General features: G+C 44.9%; 1 long non-coding RNA gene across 1 annotated transcript in view; it reads right to left on the bottom strand.

Moving 5' to 3' along the window:
- The window catches only part of LOC309612489, a 184013-nt gene that overhangs the window by 72158 nt on the left and 92732 nt on the right, over positions 1-19123 (bottom strand). Inside the window, exons 6-7 of the long non-coding RNA XR_014235189.1 lie at positions 17893-17954; positions 11195-11291 (exon numbers count right to left, since the gene is read on the bottom strand). This is a non-coding gene — a long non-coding RNA (uncharacterized lncRNA). The remainder of the gene's footprint in view (positions 1-11194; positions 11292-17892; positions 17955-19123) is intronic.

The following is a 19123-nucleotide window of genomic DNA, read 5'->3' as shown; positions in this document are numbered from 1 at the left end:
CTGATGACCTCAAGAAAAGGACTGAAGGTGGTTTATAATGTTAAAATATATAGAAAAATATAACAAAACATTTAAAGAGAGAAAGAAATGATGGAAACCAAATGAAAATGGAATGAGATGGACATACCATCTTCTTGGAATGAATTAGTTACTGCAATGGAACATTCAATTTAGTTCTGAGCTTCCTGGTAGGCAAAGCAAAATGAGAAATACATCAGGTTATATATTTCCTCACTGGCAAATAAAAGGAAGCTTACAAGTATGAGTAAGAATAGAGTATGGATAGAAATATTTTCTAGTACTGAATTTTAGTAGGTGTTCTATCATATAGTTACCTTTATAAGGAAGGGACATTAGTAATATACTGGGCACTGTCTTTGACCATCATTTTTCAAAATGTCTAGATGCTTCTCCAAATTGTTCTTTTAGACACCTAGAGGATACTAATAGAAGGGGTAGGTATTCCAAGACATACCAGAGCTATCTTAATTAGGGAAGTGAATTGAGACTGAATGGGATAAACTCCTTCTGGGTATCAGGCATTCACAAGATACATTCATAAAATGGACTCAAATACCATGGGTCTCTTGCCCTTGTTGGAAAGCCTAAGTACATTTTGGTGGAGGCCAAGGAGGACCAGCTATACTGATTTTCACAAGGAAACACATACAGAAACCCTAGTTCCATTTTCCTCAGAGATTTAACACCATGGGTTCATAAAAGCTCCAACTTGGAAATGCTCTAGGGACCATGTGATATTAAAATCCCAAAGGGAGGCCAGGTAGGATTTCTGCTCATGCATCCCTCTCCTACCAGATTTGGGCTACATCCAAAGAAACCACGATTCAACATGAGATACAAAGTTCAAAGTTCAAAAATTAGGTACAAAGGTGTAGAAAAAAAACCAGTTAGATTATTCTTAATGTCCTCTCAACATCCAACTTAAAAGTAGACCTAAGAAAGTGAGTTAAGAGGCAAGATTTTCACTGAGAACTTTAGAGAAAGCTGATGGTATGCTGAGGACCTCCATCATCCTTGCACACAAGTGGAAGAGATGCACGTGCCTCCCCTCACAATAGAGGAGCTTATGGAGAACTTAATGTGTGTCACCTTCAGTTTGGGGGACACAGTGGATTGGACCAGCCTGGGAAACCTACATGGACTGGCTAGCGGCCTTGATGGCAGACTGAGGAGACAGGACTGGGTGAACGGGTGTGGGTCAAAGAATGCAGGCAGCAGACCATGTATGCTGAGAAAACCAGCATGGAGACTTGGATGTTGACCCCCGAGTGATCTAGGGGTGGGGTAAAGGGACCTCAGCTGAGAGAAGCAGAGACATCACTGAATTTCCAGGGAGTATAAGCAACTGCTGGGATCTAGATCTTGTTGTCCAGGGGTCCACAGGTGAGAGAACCCAGGGATGCTGACGGGGGGAGGTCTCTGAAGAAGACTGAACTGTACTACTGGCCAAATCTTGAAAAGGCCTTTCCTAGAACTTTCCTGCTCCCTTCTCCAGATCTCTCTTTTCCTCCAACTGTGTGTGTGTGTGTGTGTGTGTGTTTGTGTTTGGGAGTGTGGGGGTCAGAAAATGCAGTCAGCAGTTTAAGGGAAGAGAAGAAGTAGGGAAGGAAAGTGAAACACAGCTGCCCTCCCTCCCATGGTTGGCCTGACCTAGAAGCCAGGAGAGGCCTCAACTTTAAATCTGGTTCAGAGTTTTTATTATTACATAGGACTGGACATTTTAATTTCTGGATTGAGACTCTATTTTGTGACTTAAATGACCACAGGCCTCTTTTTCTTTTAGCTCAGCGGGACCAGAAAAGTCAGAGGGCCTGCCTGAGTTTCCTTCCAGGGCCAGGGGGGAACCCACAGTACAAGTTTTAAGTGATCCCAGAAGACAAAACCAAGCTTCTGGGTGACACTTGCCCCCAGTCACACCGGCACAAAGTAGCAGGGACATGAGCAAGCCCAAGCCCATCCCTGCCCTGGAGCTGGGACAAGGCGGGTGCAGAGTCTACTGAGGGCAGGCTTAGGATTCCAGCCTGTTTAAAGGAGAGGCCTGTCCCTGGAGGCAGAGGCAGGAAGCCGAGCTCACTCTGGCACCGGGAAGTCTGGGAAATGAGGGCGCCAGTGGAGAGGCTCCCAGATCCTGGCAGGAAGGGACAGGACGGAGTCACACAGCGCTTCTGAACCCTACCCCCTGCAAGGTCAGGTTCAGCCACCAGGTGAAAAGCTTCTCCATCTGATAACAAGGTGGAGGGCAGGCCAAACACCCAGGACAGTTAGCCCGGGTGATGCGAACCTTGTGCCCCAGGCTCTGGGAAGGAAAATTAGTTCGGAACCAGAATCCAAAGAAGGTGTAATTAGAGTCTGCAAGTAGACACAAACGGACTCTCACAGCTGAGAGTGCTTGGAGCACTTTGGAAGAAAGGCACAGTGAAAATACAAAGTAATATTATTATCGCCTTAATTATAATTAGAACCTACAAGTCAAGTCTTGAAAGACATTTATAGCACATCCTTACTTGTTTAGGTCAGCTTCCCAGAAAGAGGGGGAAAGACAGACTTGGACTTTTAAAATTTAGGCAAGAAACAGATCAGTCTACGGGTCAGGGCTACTATCTGGAGCTCCCCTATTTTAAGGACGCCCTTTGGGGCTCGGGTATATTAACTGCTAGAGCCTAAAAGCTCAACATGGTAGAAAATAGGCTTGTTTTTTAGCCTCGGAGGGCTACAGGCCAGTTGGAAGCTTCCACCCACTGTGAAGTAATGCAACTGGTAAAATAGCTGGTAAATTTTCCATGACTCAGGGCCTGATGAGTGATGCATCTGCGAAGCAGAGCATGAAGGGAGGATGCTGAACAAATATCTAGGGGAACCCCAATGGTTCCTGATTATTACAGGGCTTTTTGTCCTGGTTGAGGATAATTCAGACTCACTGACATTTTTCCTCTCACCTCCTGCCCCTATTAGAGGGCAGGAGGCGGTGGAGTGGGGCCGGAGGGGGAAACGTTACCTGCTTATTTAGGTATTAAGGGCAGCTCTGGTAGGAAAATCCATGTGAGCAGGTCAGGGCTGATGGTTGCCATGAGTCTCAACCTCTGTTGATTTCAGGCACCCCCGCTGCCCCTGTGCTCAGAGCACTTTGGAAGTGAACAATCCAGAATGCCTGTGATCGGCAGAGACACTGAAACCAGAACTGCGTAGACATGACGTAAAGAGTCACACCACTGTGTGGTGCAGCGAGGTTTGAGGCTTTGTGACTGATGAGGACAAGTGTTGCATAACAACAGCTTATGAAAAGCTGGTTTTAAAGTATCTGTATACCTGTGTCATAGTCAATGAGGACTCAGTGGAGATGCAGCCAGGGATGATCTGCTTCTATTCACCTCCTATTTCCAAAACGTAGGCACCCAGGCTTCCTGGGCTACCCAGGTCCTCCTTCACGCCTGGCACTGCCCATCTCATGCTCTGAACCCATTACTGGATCCCCTTTCCCTTCTCCACTCAGTACCACATTCCAAACTTACCCATCCTTAGTCTCTCCCTTAGGGACTCTGAGAGTCTGAAAATCAGCAATGTTGGACTAACACATCCCTTCTTCCAGATAACATTTTACTTGACTTTGTGGAGATGTGCCTTCACCTAAAAGGAGACTGGTGTGAGCCTTTGAGGCATCGTGTAGCCCAACAAAGTGTGGGTAGTTGGGTGCAGGGTATCCCAACATCATCAGACACACACGTCTGAAAAGGATCTTTTGTCCAACGCTGCTCTGAGTTTTTTGGCTACTATCCTCACTCAGATAAGTTTTCCTCTTCCTAAATTTCTAATCCCTAGGTTTGTCATGACTCACACTGAAAACAAACAAATTTTACTTTTTTCCCCCTAAGTGCTGTAGCAGTTTTTCCCTGGGTGGGAAGAAACTTAGGAGTCCGCTCCAAAAACTTTAGAAAAAGGAAACTCCAATCTCTCCAATGATCACTATGTATTTTTCACTCACAGGGGGTTTTACTGAAGTAAGGAGCATTTTGTATGCCTTCTGGGTAATTCTGTGCAAAAATCCACAGTGTCAAGAGAACATGGTTATTAGCAGCAAACTGTACAACCCCTTATCTGTTTCTTCACAGGCTCTAGCCACAGGGGTCAGAGCTAAGTGCCAGCTCTTCATGCTAAAAATGTTCACAATTTGGTCTGTGCCAGCAGTGAGGACTGCAGTGTGAATGTGCGAATTCTTGCTCCAAACTGGCTAGACACACAGTTTGTAAATGTCATTTCTTGGGATCCTGTTTTATCTGAGAAACCAGATTTCACCAGTGGCACTGACATTAACTGATGATACCGTACAAGTTCTGAATCCTGCAGGGAGAAGCTCTTTTGAGGCCCTTTTCAATACAACTGACATGCTTCTCACTTAGAGCCTTTTTAGGATGAGGTTAAATCCTCAAATCACTCTACAAATCTGACAAAATGAAAATCAAATGCATTACTTTTACAAGCTGCTCAAGTCTATCTTCTCCTTTACAACATCTGATGTAACTGCTAATATAACAGAAAAATTTAAAACCTTCTCCTTGCTTTCTACCAATGGAGTTATATGGGTTCAATATATGCCAAAATACAGAACTGAAGATGCATTACAAATTTAAAATACAGATTTTATATAACAGGATGACCATCCTGGACATCCCTCTTTAAAAATTAATGTCATCATCTCCAAAGTATTTTTTGACCATGCAAAGTCAGTATCAGATAAACCTCAAATTCTAATTCTAGCGTTAGAGATGCTATCTCAAAATAGAAGAAATTGTCTTCTTCCAGAATCATTAGGTACTTGGATAGGTATGCAATAAAAGAGTCAAGCTGACAGTTAAGCTGGTCTCTAGGTATTTATTAACCTAAGAAAGGACATAGAGAAATATACCATGTATACAATCTTCAATCAGATACTCTGCTATGCTTCAAAATGAGCTTCATTAAGGTTTGTATTCAATAGAACTACTATCCATGTATATTTAAATGAAATATTTTCCCACTAAATAGAAAAGTTAATAAAAATGGGTGTCGTTATTTTGGCAGGCAACAAATAACAAGATGAGGGAGCTACATGTTCAGTAAAGTTAAAGTTGAGGTTGAAAAATGACCCTTTATTGTTCGAATTACAGTAAATTCTTGTTTGCCTGGTATCCAAACTTCTTGAAACGTCAAATAACAGAAATGCTTTGGAAACACTGTTTTTATGGTTTTTATGATGTGACTAGTAACTAAGCTGATAAACAGATGTATGTAACTAACAGAAACAAAACCTTCTAAGCTGCACCTTAATTAATAGCCATGTGGTTTCCTCCCAGGATATTTGCCATCTGAGGTTATGGTCCTCTGCTCTAGGTTCTGTGCTCGTGGAAGGGCTCTGAAAGGTTCTGAAGGGTTGTGTGCACCCAAGGCCCAAGTACAGCACCCACAGAGCAAAGAGGCAGAAAATGGTAGTGACTAAGTGTGTGGACTCTGATGGCAGCTGGCCTGGGTTCAGATCCCTGCCAGACCACTTACTAGCTGTGTGACTTTGCACCAGTTATTAATCTGCTTTAGCCTCAGTTTCCTTATCTGTTAAAATGCATCATAGACTTGTTGTGAAGAATATATAGACTATACAGTGTTTAGAATAATACTGGCACATAGAAGGCAATAAACATCAATGATTATTATCCCCAAATGTTTTTCTCCCAATGGATCCCAACCTTCAGTCTATGCCTTGACCTGACTAAAGATAATGATAGGACTGTATTCAGGAGGGTTACCATAGAAACCTGTCACCTTTCTATTGCCCCAGGTACAGCTCCTAAAATTCCATCACTTGAGCAAGTGTCAACAGAGTATATTTGGATGTTGAACACAAGTGTTACTATTAGCAGTAACAACGGCAAACACTTTTCTGCAAGTGTTACATGCTCTGCCTCAGGAGTCAGTTGAGACATAGGGCTCTGGCCCATCTCAAATCCAGAATTCCCAAGCTCCTGCTCCCTATGTCTCCAAACACCAGGTTCACCATTCCATCTTGGCCTTCTGACCAATTACAGATTTTCTCACTCTTCCTAATGACTGTGTGCTCTAGATTTAAGAGGAGGAGATCTCCTTTCATCCAGGCCAATGCAGAGCAAGCATGAAGAAAACATTTGTTTCTCTTCTCTGCTTGGCTGTCAGGTCTTTGGGAGCTGGCCAGGAGGAAAGATAGTGCCACAGGGAACCACAAAACCAGTGTCAGCTGCCTGGATATCACAGACTTCTGGGGTGACACTTTTCTCCAGCATCAAGCAGAGTGGCAAGGACCCCATCCCACATGTGGTGGAAGACAGCGTGCCCCTCCCTACAAGGAGCTTATCTCCTAGTCACTTCTTTTTTCAGATTTCTTGCTTCCACTGCATTCTTGAGCTACTGTGTGTCTTGCCTCCTAGAACTGCTCCATTCTCCCCACTGTTTTGTCCCAGGCTGGACACTGCCCTAAATCCTTCATTTTCTCCAAAGCACAACATGAAGCTGTGGTGTATAACAGTGTTTGGAGCAATGGAGAGGTTATAGGGACAACAGGAACAGCAGATCTCATTGATGTGAAAGCCCATCAATTACTGCCACCTGGGGAAATTTCCTGCTGGCTGTTCCATCCCTTGGGCCCATCTTGATGCTGTTTCTCAGGTCCATCCTTCTCCTCTCTCCAGGCCTTTCTTCCCTTCGTAGGGGCCAGTCTTCTCCGGATTTTAATTTCTTTCTCATGCATAGCATCTAGCGCTCCATCCCTTGCTCCCAACTAAGCTCACATCTACCTTTGCAGATTTACCAGCTCACCAAGGTGCTTTGCTAAGCAGAGGTCTCTGACTTCGGGGTTCTGCCCTTAAGCTGCATGAAGATCTGACAGAAGCTTTGCAATCGCATGATCAAAGTTATAACTAGGACATTTGTTCCCCACAATCTCTGTAAGAGAGAGGAGGACAGTATCTTGGTTAGGATAGGTATCGGTGCAGCTCAATGTCAGAGACCCACAATAACAGTGGCTAAAAGAATGGAATCTTAGCTTGTCCACACGTATACGTCTGAGCTGGACTTGGGACTTTGCTACCTGAAGTCATCCTCAGGGATGCAGGTTCCTTCTATCTGATTGCTCTGCTGTCGCTAAGGTGTGGTCTTCATCACCTGGTTCCAGATGGCACATGGCTAACTTCCACTCCACCCAGCAAGAAGGAGTAGAAAGACAGGGGAAGCCGTTTTCTTCTAGGGCATAATGTGGAAGTCACTTACACCACGTGCCCTCACATCTATTGGCCAAAACATTATCACATGCCTGCAAGAGAGGCTGTGAAACAGTCTTTATTTCAAGTGACCGTGTGCCCAGCTGAAAACTGGGGGCTATTCCAGAACTTCACTGTTCAATACTGGTAGCCACTAGCCCCATGTGGCTATTCAAATCTAAAAGAATCAAATAAAATTTCAAATTCAGTTCTTCAGTCAGCCTAGCCACACTTCAAGTGCCCAACAGCCACATGTAGCTCATGGTGACGGCTTTGCACAGGGTGGATATAGAACATTTTCATCATCACAGAAGGTCCTACTGGACAGTGCTGCTAGAGGAGAAAGGGGCACGATTGGCAGTCACTGTCACCAGCAGTATAAAGATTTACTCTGCCCCTTTCAAGAGTAAGTCCCTTGGGGTTGGGGACTTTGTCCAGTATGGCTCTGTGCTGTGGTTGCTCCCTCGTTTGAGCATGCCCTGCAGCTAGCTGTTCACCCTGCAGTATCCTTGGATCTAACACAGGCCTGGCACAAGTAGACAGTCACGAGATGTCGGTTCCCTATGCACCCCCTACCCACCCGCCAGGCCCTCATCCACACTCACGGTTCCCCTCCCCTCCGTGGAACTTAGTTACAAAGTCCTGCGCCACCTCCCTGATGGGGAGACATCATTAATCACTTCCCCATAACAGAGGAGATGAGACTTGGCCAAGGTGAGGGAGTGAAGTGTCTGCCAGGGTGAGGGCTCCAGCTCTCTCTCCCTCCACTCATTAGTGTCCGCTTTGATGCAGGGGAAAGCCTGACAGTGACAGATGACCACATTCTCAAGCCTTTTTAAGAATTCATGGAAAGAAAATAACCACACTTACTTGCAGAAGAGAGGGAGGTTATTCTGACTAACTCGGCCCTCAGCCTGCAGGTACGTTTGTCTTGGACAATATTTGCTGGGAAACTCGTGGACCACCTGAGAATCCATGCCAGGTCTTTATGCTGAAGGACTGCTGGACCCTCAGAGCCAGGTCACTTTGTCCCTTGACCCTTTGCTTCTAGGTGCTCTGTGACCTTATATCCCCTTTCTCTAGACCAGGAATTTACATGCTATGATATTCCAGAGCCCCTGGATGGTAAAGGGGTGAGGGAGGAGGCCAAGGGTGTTTGAAAGTTTCAGCAATTAGTCCCTCAGGTCAAACATCTGTGTTTTGGCTCTTGGGAAAGAGGGAGGAAGCATGAAATCGTTAATTCTTAAACTTTGTGGGGTCACATTACCCGTATGAGAATTCGAGACTGTCTCCTCAGAAAAATGCATGTACACACCAAAATCTACAAACATCTTGGAAAGTTCATGGACCTACTTAATTAAATTGTGTTACCATTTGGCTTGGAGTCCCAAATGGTCACTGTGGTTTCTTAACGTTTTATGAGAGAGCATTATCAAGCTTAAAGAAGTCCTCCAAGGCCCTAAGCTCACTAAGGGCCAGGCTTACTAGAGGCCAGTCGTAGACTGATGTCACAGCTTGTAGGCTCCATTTTCTTTCTTTTTTTTCTTTTTTGGATTTCTTTGTTTCTGGGAATATGAGGAACTCCTTCTCTAGAATGATGCCCCAGGGATAAAAGCAGCCACATCCACCAGGGCTGAGAAAATACCTGAAGGTTCAGCCAGGAGCACAAATTACCCAGATTGGAAGATAGGGAAATGAAAATGCATGAGAAATGAAAATGCATGAGGCTCAACTGCACAAACTTTCAAACGAGAAAATAAAATTCCTGATTTGAAATCTCCTTGGGGAGCAGAGTTCTTTGCTCTCTGATGGGAACAAAAGGTTACTGCCTTGCATAGTGGATGTTTTCTCCTTAGAGCGTGGGCGGCTTGTTGAGAGGCTTCCTGAGGCCTCTTGGCTCAAGTGCAGGGAGCAAAGCGTGAGTGGAAGGTGGAGTGAAGCGTGGAGGGGCCACACATGCAGAGACTGGATTATTAGGATGTGTGCTGTCACGTGAGGCTGCCATCTATGACACTCTTAACCCTTTCTGCTTTGCCCAGAGCTGCAGCTCCCGGGGCAGCTGGTGTTCATTGCCTTGGAAGCTCTGCCCCTTAAATCAGTGGTTCTCAGCCCTAGCTGCGCATTAGGACCCCCTGGAGAACTTTAAAACTACTGCTGCCCAGACACCGCCATTTGACTGGTCTGGAGTGGGTCCCAAGAGTCCCTGGAAATAAAAGCTCCCCAGGTGATTCCAATGCACACCTAGGGCAGAGAATCATCACTTTAAAGTGTTGCTTGAAACTATCGAAAGTTTTCTGAGGAGCTGTAGAGAATTTAGAAACTTAATAATCAGAGAACAGCTAAAAGGACCGTTCCTTTAACAAACATGACTGCCTTAGAGATGGGAAAACCATGTCGTCCGAGAAGGTTGACCAGGAAAATGGGCTTGTGGATCTGACATTCGTCCTCCTTTCAGTCCTTAAATAACAGATTCTGATCAGCTTCAGTAATGAAACTGAAGTTCTGTTAAATACTTAATAAGATGAGAGTTTCCAGAGAGAATTAATTAAGAATGAGTTTAATACTATTCCAATTAGGTGTGGGCTAAATAATGCACTGCATGAAAATTCAAACCAGAGATCAAGTAGGCTGTGGGAGTCCCTCTGGTCAGGGAGGGGGTTACTGACAGCTCAAAGGTGGGGAAGGTTGGCTGTGCACATTACTTGGCAATAAAATCTAGTGAATTTGCACTTTGACAGGGTTTAATACTATTCCAACGAGGCTAAATGTCACTGTTCTTCCAACTAGATTATTCTTGTTTTTAGGAAGCAGATAGAAGATTAAGGGTGACCCCTGGGGACTGTTCAGTGATATGTCAGAGCAATCAGTAAGTTGGAGGTTTTAGTTTGGGTTCCCACAGACTTGTGCTCCAAAACAAGGATTGCAGGACAAGTAGTTCATTTGGAAGGTGATCCCAGGAAACATTGGAAGGGCAATGGAGAAGGGAGACAAGGAAGGAAAGAAAGGCTATAAAGGATATGTAATTAAGTAGTTACCACTGAGGGCAACTGGGTTGCCATGCAACAATGCAGACATGCCTCGGTCACCCCAACGGAGATGCAAGGAAGCTGGGCTCGTTATCCACCAAGTCCCCATCCACCATGGGCTGAGGGCTACTTCTAGAACATTAACTCTCCTCTTCTGGCTCCCAGGCCTAATGTGCTCCCCTGGCCAGGTAAAGGCTCTCAGAGAAAGAGTGGCAAGTATGCGAAATAAGCAGCCTTTGGTGTGTAGAGATAATATGGGCAAGGCACTGACAGTGTCTGCTGCAGTGGATGAATACTGAGAGTAAAGCTGTTATTCACCCATCCATCCATCCATCCATCCATCAACCCATCCAATAGATTCATAATCTAGTGGTAGACATATACAATTCAGAATAAGGGCTGGTCACATAAACGCTTACAGATTTCTGTACAGTGGTTTTGCGGAGAAGAACCAGGAGGGTACACCAGTCCACCACATTTCTTTTTATCTGCCTGCCAGTCTCCCAGCCCACATGATCATTAAATCCAGGAAGAATTGTTTCCTCTGACTCTCCAAAAATCTGGTGTGCTTAAAACTTCTTCCTTCCATCACCCACTCCCATTCCAATGCTCAAAACTCAATGACAGGTTAGCAGGTGGGATACCATTGGATCTGGCCCATCAGAGATAAAGGGAGAAAAGTCACTTGGTAAGAGCCACCGACACTAAAGGAGATGAGAATTGCCTGACTGAGCTGGGGCTGGGTCCCCTGACCTTCTTGCCATTATTAACTGCTCTGCTCCTGTCAAAGCAGCCTTCTGCTGTGACCTCCAGACCCAACTAAAAGCATGAATTCTTTAACAGCTATCTGATATTTCTTTCTACTAACCGAGTAGTCAAAGAGATTCTTACCAGTAAGAAGCCAGAAGTGAGCCAGAATCCAGGGTCATTGCAGGCAGAGGGGAGGAACCAGCTCGGGTGAGTGAAATTCAAATGCAGTCATTTTATCCTTTAACAGGCCAAACAGAAACACCTACTAAATCTTCAGGCTTTAAAAAGTAACAAATGCTGTGCGAAATCAAATAGTCTCACTCCATCCCTGGCCTTCCTTTCTGCAGGGCAGGGTTTGGGGTGAGGCAGGGGATAGGGAAGGATGCAGTGGAGGAAAGTGAGGACCAAGAAAGGGGGAGCTTAAAGGGGGAAGGCTGGCACCACCTGGCACAGAGAATCAGGTTCCTGTGTTTGCTCTGCTCATCTCAGGAGGTGCCATCAGCCAGACAGACAGCAATTGCCCCTTCTTTGAGAGTTCGCTTATATCTTAATGGTCTGCCTCTCAAATTCTCTGTTCCATCCCTCAAAGGTAACAACACACTGTTGTGTGGGGGACAGTGAGGACCTTTGAACCATAACATTGTCTCTTTTTCTTACTTCAGAATGCCCAGAAAAACGTCAATGAAATTTCTAGGGCTTTTAAAAATACTTTCTATTAAAAGACATACATTAAATACATTACACTTCCTCCCAACTTATGATTTTTAGAGACAAAACTAATGTAGCCCTAGAGTCTTACCCAGTTCTGGCAGACTTTAAAAATTCTCTTTATGAGAAGTTGTGGTACATATATACAATGGAATATTACTCAGCCATAAAAAGGAACGAAATTGAGTCATTTGTTGAGACGTGGTTGGATCTAGAGACTGTCATACAGAGTGAAGTAAGTCAAAAAGAGAAAAACAAATATCGTATATTAACGCATGTATGTGGAAACTAGAAAAATGGTACAGATGAGCCAGTTTGCAGGGCAGAAGTTGATACACAGATGTAGAGAACAGACATATGGACACCAACGGGGGAAAACTGCGGTGGGGTGGGGATGGTGGTGTGCTGAATTGGGCGATTGGGATTGACATGTATACACTGATGTGTATAAAATTGATGACTAATAAGAACCTGCAGTATAAAAAACACAAACAAACAAAACAACTAATACTAAACTTTCATTGGGTTATTTGTATGGAAATATGTTAATATAAATATTTCAGACATTACATGAAATTTCTAAAAATCTTATGTGTTCTGGTATAATGTTATAAGTCATAATTCTAGTTATTACTTTAAAATGTATATCTCAGAAATAACTAAATTTCCTTGTCAATTGCACTATTATGAACTTTCATCAAATCTTTAACTGTGGTCATTTTCAAGTCTTTTGTCATTTACAGACAGTTCTGGGTGTACTCTGATGCTTTTGCAAATATGTTCCTATAAAAGGGGTTCATCTTCAAGGAATTCATAGAAAAGACTCTGACAAGTACAGGTTTCTGGTAACTGTACTGCTGAACTGAATGAATAAGCATTTTCAGAATTCTAATGAAAAACTGATGAACTCATAAAAGTGCTAACAAAAGATCAAGATAAAAAAAAATTAATTACATGGGACTGAGTGAACTGATGAGGATGATTATAATTTTTGTGACTTTCTGTTTGAATTAAAAAAAAAAAATCCCACAAGGACTCAGAGGCAAAGAATATACAAATCAATTTTCACTGCAAAGTAAAGGAGCTGTTACAGTGGAGGATTACTGGACTGAATGTCAATATTATGACATAGTATGAGTGTGTTTCATGTTTGGTAATTGCAATCATTGTTGCTTTTGTTGTGGTCATCCATGTACAATGCTTGGTGTCAGTCTATTTATCTCTTGTAAAAATAAAATACAGTGTGTGTGTGTGAAAAAAAAAAGTAAACAATGCTTGATAGGATAATGAGAAAAAAAAATTCTCTTTATGGCCTTTTCTGGTTATAAAAATAATTCACCTCATAAAAATTCAACCCAAACAGAGATCAGGAAGACTGTGGGAGTCCCTCAGGGTCAGGGTTGGGAGTTACGGGCAGCACAAAGCCGGGAGTGTCTGTTGTGCGTGTTACTTGGCAATAAAACCTCGAGACTTTGCACATTGACGGGGCACTAATGTCAAAGTGGCTTCATCACACAGGCCTCTTTCAAATGTCCCACCTCCTGGGGATGGTGAGGTGGAGGCAGCAGGCTCCTGGCCCGTCCTATTATATAAATCATGTAACACGGTTCCACACGTGTTCACTGAGTCCCCAGCAATGAGAAGGCATTGATGAGCGGGGCAGACAGGAGACAGATTTCTCCAAGATCTCGCCTCTCCACGGCCGGTGGTGAAGGGAGATAGACCTAAATAAAACAGCCACACTCTTCATGTACAATTGTAATCAGTGACAAGAAGTGCTGAGGAAAGGAACTTGGTTCTAAGAGAACATGTAACAGAGGACTCTGCCCTAGATAGGGGTTAAGGAAGACTCCCCTGATGAAATAATGCTGAGATTAGAAGGAGGCGGAGTTAACTAGAGGAAGGGGTGGGGCAGTAGGATGGGGAGCCCTAGGCATTGCAGGTGGCAGCAGTGCAAAAGCCCTGTGGTAGGAGGGGATCTCTGCATTTCTAGGGACTGAAAGAAGGCTTGTGAGGAACAGAGAGTGGTGGATAATGCAGTGGAATCCGGCAGTGTTTGTCAGTCAGGCTAGGGGTCTGGGAAAACTCAGGAGGGTTTAAGCAGGATTTGCGAGCATGTGGGTCAGTGGGGGATAGAGGCATGCTCACACTAGTTGCATTTGGAAAGTGGACGGGGCAGGGCAAGAGAAGTGGCAGCATTGTTGATGGGTGTAACCCCAGCTGGTGGGCTATTGCAGTTGTCCTGGCCAAAGCAGCCGGAGGCTTGCCTGGGGCTGGCATGTGCCTCCAAACCCTCTTACAGCCACAAGCACAGCATTATTGCTTCTGCGACTGGCTTCCAGACACCAGTCCACGCCGCCAGCCCAACTGCATCAGCTCCCCTGAGGGAGCTTCCTGAGCTCCTGTAACATATCGATTCTTATTTAGTAGGTCTCAGGAAGGCCTGGGAATCTGGAGTTTTAAAGCTTCTCCAGGTGACTCAGATGTGCGTCCACATTTTTTCAGTTTTCTCCGCAAAGATTTGCTTGGGAAGATGGTGTTGAACCCTGAACTGAGCACTGGGTGTTAGTTCAATTCCATCACTCCTAACAGTGTGACCTCAAACAAACGGCTTCACCTCATGAATCTCAATTTCACCATCTATAAAATGGGGGTGATCATTTTCTTCATGTGTGCCTGGTGGGTGGGGGGTGTTTTGAGGATCTAATGAGATGATGAATTTGAAAGCATAACACAAATACCTGATACTCTCTACCTGCAAACAAACAATAGTTTTCAGTGTGGAAAAGGCGTTCAGATTTTATTACTTGGTGCTTTGGCCCTTTTTTCTCTGGCTACCTTGTGTAAGTGAGGGCTGTCTAATGGTGCTGATGCTTCGTTCCAAATACCCCCTCCCAATTCACTGAGGAGGGGGTGCATCTCCCTCCCCCTTCCTTAAGGATCTGCCCTCCTTCTAGGCAATGGCCGCTGTGTCCCCTTTCACATGCTCATACACTCGTCCCCACAGCAGCCAGTATTGCTGTTCCCACTGCCTTGGCTGTACATCAGCTAACGTTTGCTACATGCCAGGCACTGAACTAAACTCTGTACACATATTACTAAAAATTGTCCTTATCACCCCCTTTAAAAGACGAGGAAACTGAGCTGTAAAGAGGTCAAGTAATTTACCGAAGGTCATGTGGCCAGGAAAGCAAGGAGCTATTTGAACCGATTAAACAATCTGTTGTACCATCATTTGTAGGAGGGGTCTGACCATTAGGCTCAAACTTCACCTTTGCCTTTTTTCCAGAGGAATAGGATGCTATCAGGCAATGGTGACTCTTGGGGTGAGTGTAGATCCAACCTTGAGCCTCATTAAGCAATGGAAATGCTCATAAGGTTGTGAGCCCCCTGAGGGCAAGGACACCTTCATTCATCTTTGTGTGAATGGCACAAAGCAGGTGTTTGGTAAAGTTTGTTGATGAATGAAGCATTGGCAAGATGACTATGGGGGGGGGGGAAAGCATTTATCAGTGTACTGCTGGCTTCCAACACTTCGTGTTGAATTTGGAACAATAACGATGTTAACTTAAAAGGTAAGTGGTGCTTTACAGTTTACACAATGTAGCAACATAATATTTATCCCGTGAGATGATTTTTATCCCCATTAGAAAGAAGACAAAAGTGAGGCTCGGGAGGTTAAATGACTTGCAAGGTTACAGTGTGAATTGCTGCAGAGAACACCAGCATGGAAGTCAGACAGATGGATTATAGCCTCGATTGCCCTAGTTACCATGTGGCTATGTGGCACTGAACTATGTATTCATGCCCTAGAATCCCCACATCACTCATAGGTAAAATGAAGATGTTTATAGCATCATTTACATAGTATTTCCTTGAAGATTAAATGAGATTATGCATAAAAGCACCAGGCACATAGTAAGTGTTCAGTAAACATTAGCTCTTGCTAGTGGAGATAGAACTGGTGAACTCTGGTCATCTGACTTCAGTTGAATGTTCTTTGCCCCAGATTTGAAGTTTGTGACCAGTATGTTTATATTGAACAAATACATGGCAGAATACTATAGAGAATTTACGAAAATATTTACCAAAAGAGTTGGCATTTGCATTGATGAAAAACAAAGTAGTAGGACCCTCAGGACTGACCGGTGGTGGGTGTCTTTGACAAACTTGGGTCCTTATTTTGAAACTAAAAAAGATGGTCCCCTCTGCTTATAACTACAGTGGCCAGCACAGTGGCCCTGGCTCATCGTCACCAACTAATTTCAGTAGTTACATGAGGCATCACTTGAGAATGGAATATCATTCATTCATTCAACAAACATTTATTGGGCACCTATTGTGTGCCAGCCACTGTGCTGGGAGTCAGGATGTGACGGTGAACATAAGAGGCCAAGTCTACAACTGCATGAAGTTCACAGTCTAGTACGAACACTGGAGAGGTTGCTCTTAGCCCTGGAGAATCTTGGGACCCAAAGAGCCACACCCCTGGTGGAACACAGGACCTCTCGAGCAGGCGGTGACCAGGGTATGTTATGATCCATTTTCTCTTAGTGGTAAAGCTGTGAGCAAGTCTCAAAGCCCATTTCTTCTTGGAGGAAGCACAGGTAAGAACTGGTTATAGAAATAAAGCAGAGAGGAGAGGGCCTTCTTTGAGTGGGGTCCCAGGACCCATGAAAACCTCTCCTGATGGCAGATACCCTCTGGCTGGAGAGAGAATCCCATGCCTTATCCTGATCTAATCTGACTGTCCTTTTAAATGTTATCCCAAAGGATGTGTATTCTTGACTGGATGGGACAGGGAAGGAAGCCCCTTTGATCTTCCATGATGAGACTTACATCCCTTCAATGTAGATCCACAGAGAGCTGGTAGCTTAGTAGAGAGATTTAAGTTATCCAGAATTAACAACTGGAAACATAAACAACATTTATGGTCTTAGCCTCTTAACTACTGATATAGAGACAACCAGAGTTAAAACATTGGTTTACAGGTCCTCTTCCTAAGTAATGTGTTTATTTCCAAAGAAAATGTGTTCTCATTTCCAGACCATATTTTCCGAGTGTCCCAAGCCCAACACTGGAGCTGGCAGAAAGGACCTAGCTACAATTTGTGTCGTGCCTTTTCTTTTGTATGAAAGGCAGGGACTTCCCTGGTGGCGCGTGGTTAAGACTCCACACTCCCAATGCAGGGGGCCCAGGTTCGATCCCAGGTCAGGGAACTAGATCCCACATGCATGCCTCAACTAAGAGTTCGCATGCCATAACTAAGGAGTGGGCGAGCCGCAACTAAGGAGCCAGACTGCCGCAACTAAGACCCAGCACAACCAAATAAATAAATAGTAAAAAAAAAAAAAAAGAAAAAAGAAAGGCAAATGTCTTATATAGGACCTGCCTCATAGAATCAGCTTGGGAATCAAATGAGATTATGTATGTAAAACACTTAACTCAGTGCCTGGAATGTTATAAGACATAACTATTTGTAGTGGATCTCTGATGTTGGTCTGCCTGACACCCATCTCTCCTTTGGGGAACAGTCCCCCTCCCATTTCACATGGCCTTGGTAGGCGTGGAACCCAGACTGGGCTGATCGTGGTACCCTTTCTTCCACCTGTGGCAGGAGAGAGTTAGGCCAACATGCAAAAAATGTGCAGAAATGAAAGCTGGGTGGACAGAGAGAGGGTCCTGGCATACCTGGGACCAGTTTTGGTCCCTAAATCGGGGTTCCTATGCAATAGTTCCTTATTCAATTCCATGAGCTTCCCTGAGTTAAGACACAAAGGTGAGCAAAAAGTTCCCCTTTTGCTTAAGTTGGGTTTCTATAACATACTCTTAGGATCATGAGGCTGTGAGGGCATGAAGCTGTAAGCCCGAACGACAGGAGGATGGGGTGAGGCACCGCCCTTTCAGGTGCCCACAACTGAGAACTGAGAATGTTCTTGGTACATTCCCTGGGTCTTAGTCACTGATGTTTCAGCAGGCTGCAGAAAGTCTCCTTTCATCTGCCTCTCACCTGTCCTGGATGAGTCACATCACTTGGCTCACCACCGAAAGTCACCCTTCCCTTCCGAGTCTCAGAGACAACGAGTAAGCCGAGAACTTGGAACTGTGTCTTAGTGATGGGGACCCCTCACCTGTTTAGATGAGGAAGGACATCCAGTGGTCTCTGTAGGTCGGTCGCAGCCCAGGCCAGGGGCTGGAAGGAAAGCAAAGCGGGCATAATGAGCAGTGACATTTAAACTGGAAAACAGATATTAATACCAGGGCACTTTCTGTGTTTTAGTCACCTTTGGATCCCCGGTGTGAGTGCAGTATCAGGTACTTTATTAAGTTCCCTATTAAGGTCTCAGTGAGCGGAAGGAATCTGAGCAGGCAAGGAACATGTCTTTAGTTCACTCCGGTTATAAGGCCACACTGCACAAGGCCCTTAAGGGGTGAGCTGAAAAGGCTTGAGACCTGCCTCCTGCCTTTAAGGAGCTCCATCAGAGTGAGGGAGGTGAGAAAATTGATGCACTGGGAGAAGTCAGTGTATCATGGAAGATATGGTTCCAAGTCCACGGGGTGGCGCTCTCTACTGAGAGGTTGGAAAGGCCGGGAGAGTGGGGTTTCTGCTGGCATCAGAGGGTGAGTGGGATTCCAAAACGTGGAGAATGAAGCAGAAGATCGGGCAGCTGTGGGTCAAGGGAAGCAGGAGCTGTAGACCTGCAAGGTCAGGGAGATACAGCTGAACAGATAAAATAAGAAGTGTCCTGGAGGGCGCAGGGGTCTGTAGCGTTAGGAGGTGTGGAAGGGTCAAGGAGCAGTTTCTGCTCGCCTATTCAATTTTGGTGACAAGGTAGCATTTGACCTTGACCAACTGGAGGGATGCAGGGGGGAGGGGTGCCCTTGGTGGCAATGGAGAGGTGTGGGCAAAGTGTGGTTCCTGACAAGCAGCACCAGCAGCATCCAGGAACTTGTTAGTAAGGCAAATCCTCCACCCCATCCCAGATCTGCTGATTCAAAAACTCCAGGGGTGCGCCCCTGCTGGGTGTGCTTTAACAAGCCCTCCAGGTGATTCTGATGTCTGGCCTAGTGCGGTCAGCATGCAGAGAGTGTCTGAGGGGGCCAGGCAGGCAAGGTGGGCTGGCGTCTGATTGCAGGATCCTAAATACCAGATTCTAGAATTAGGGCATTTCCCCTGTACCATTGAGAAGCTACTAAAAGTTTGTGAACATGAGTCATTTATTCCCTCATTCATCCAGCCAGTATTTATTGTGCACCTTCCATGTGCCAGGCCCCATACCGGGCACTGGGACCCAACAGAAAACACGCCCATGTTAGTTCAGGCCAGTGTTTTAAGTGCGAGCTTATCTGTAGACGAGATTG

Source organism: Balaenoptera borealis (assembly GCF_965194805.1).
Source record: "Balaenoptera borealis genome assembly, chromosome: 15".
NCBI lineage: Eukaryota > Metazoa > Chordata > Mammalia > Artiodactyla > Balaenopteridae > Balaenoptera > Balaenoptera borealis.
This window is presented reverse-complemented; position numbering and strand designations above follow the sequence as displayed.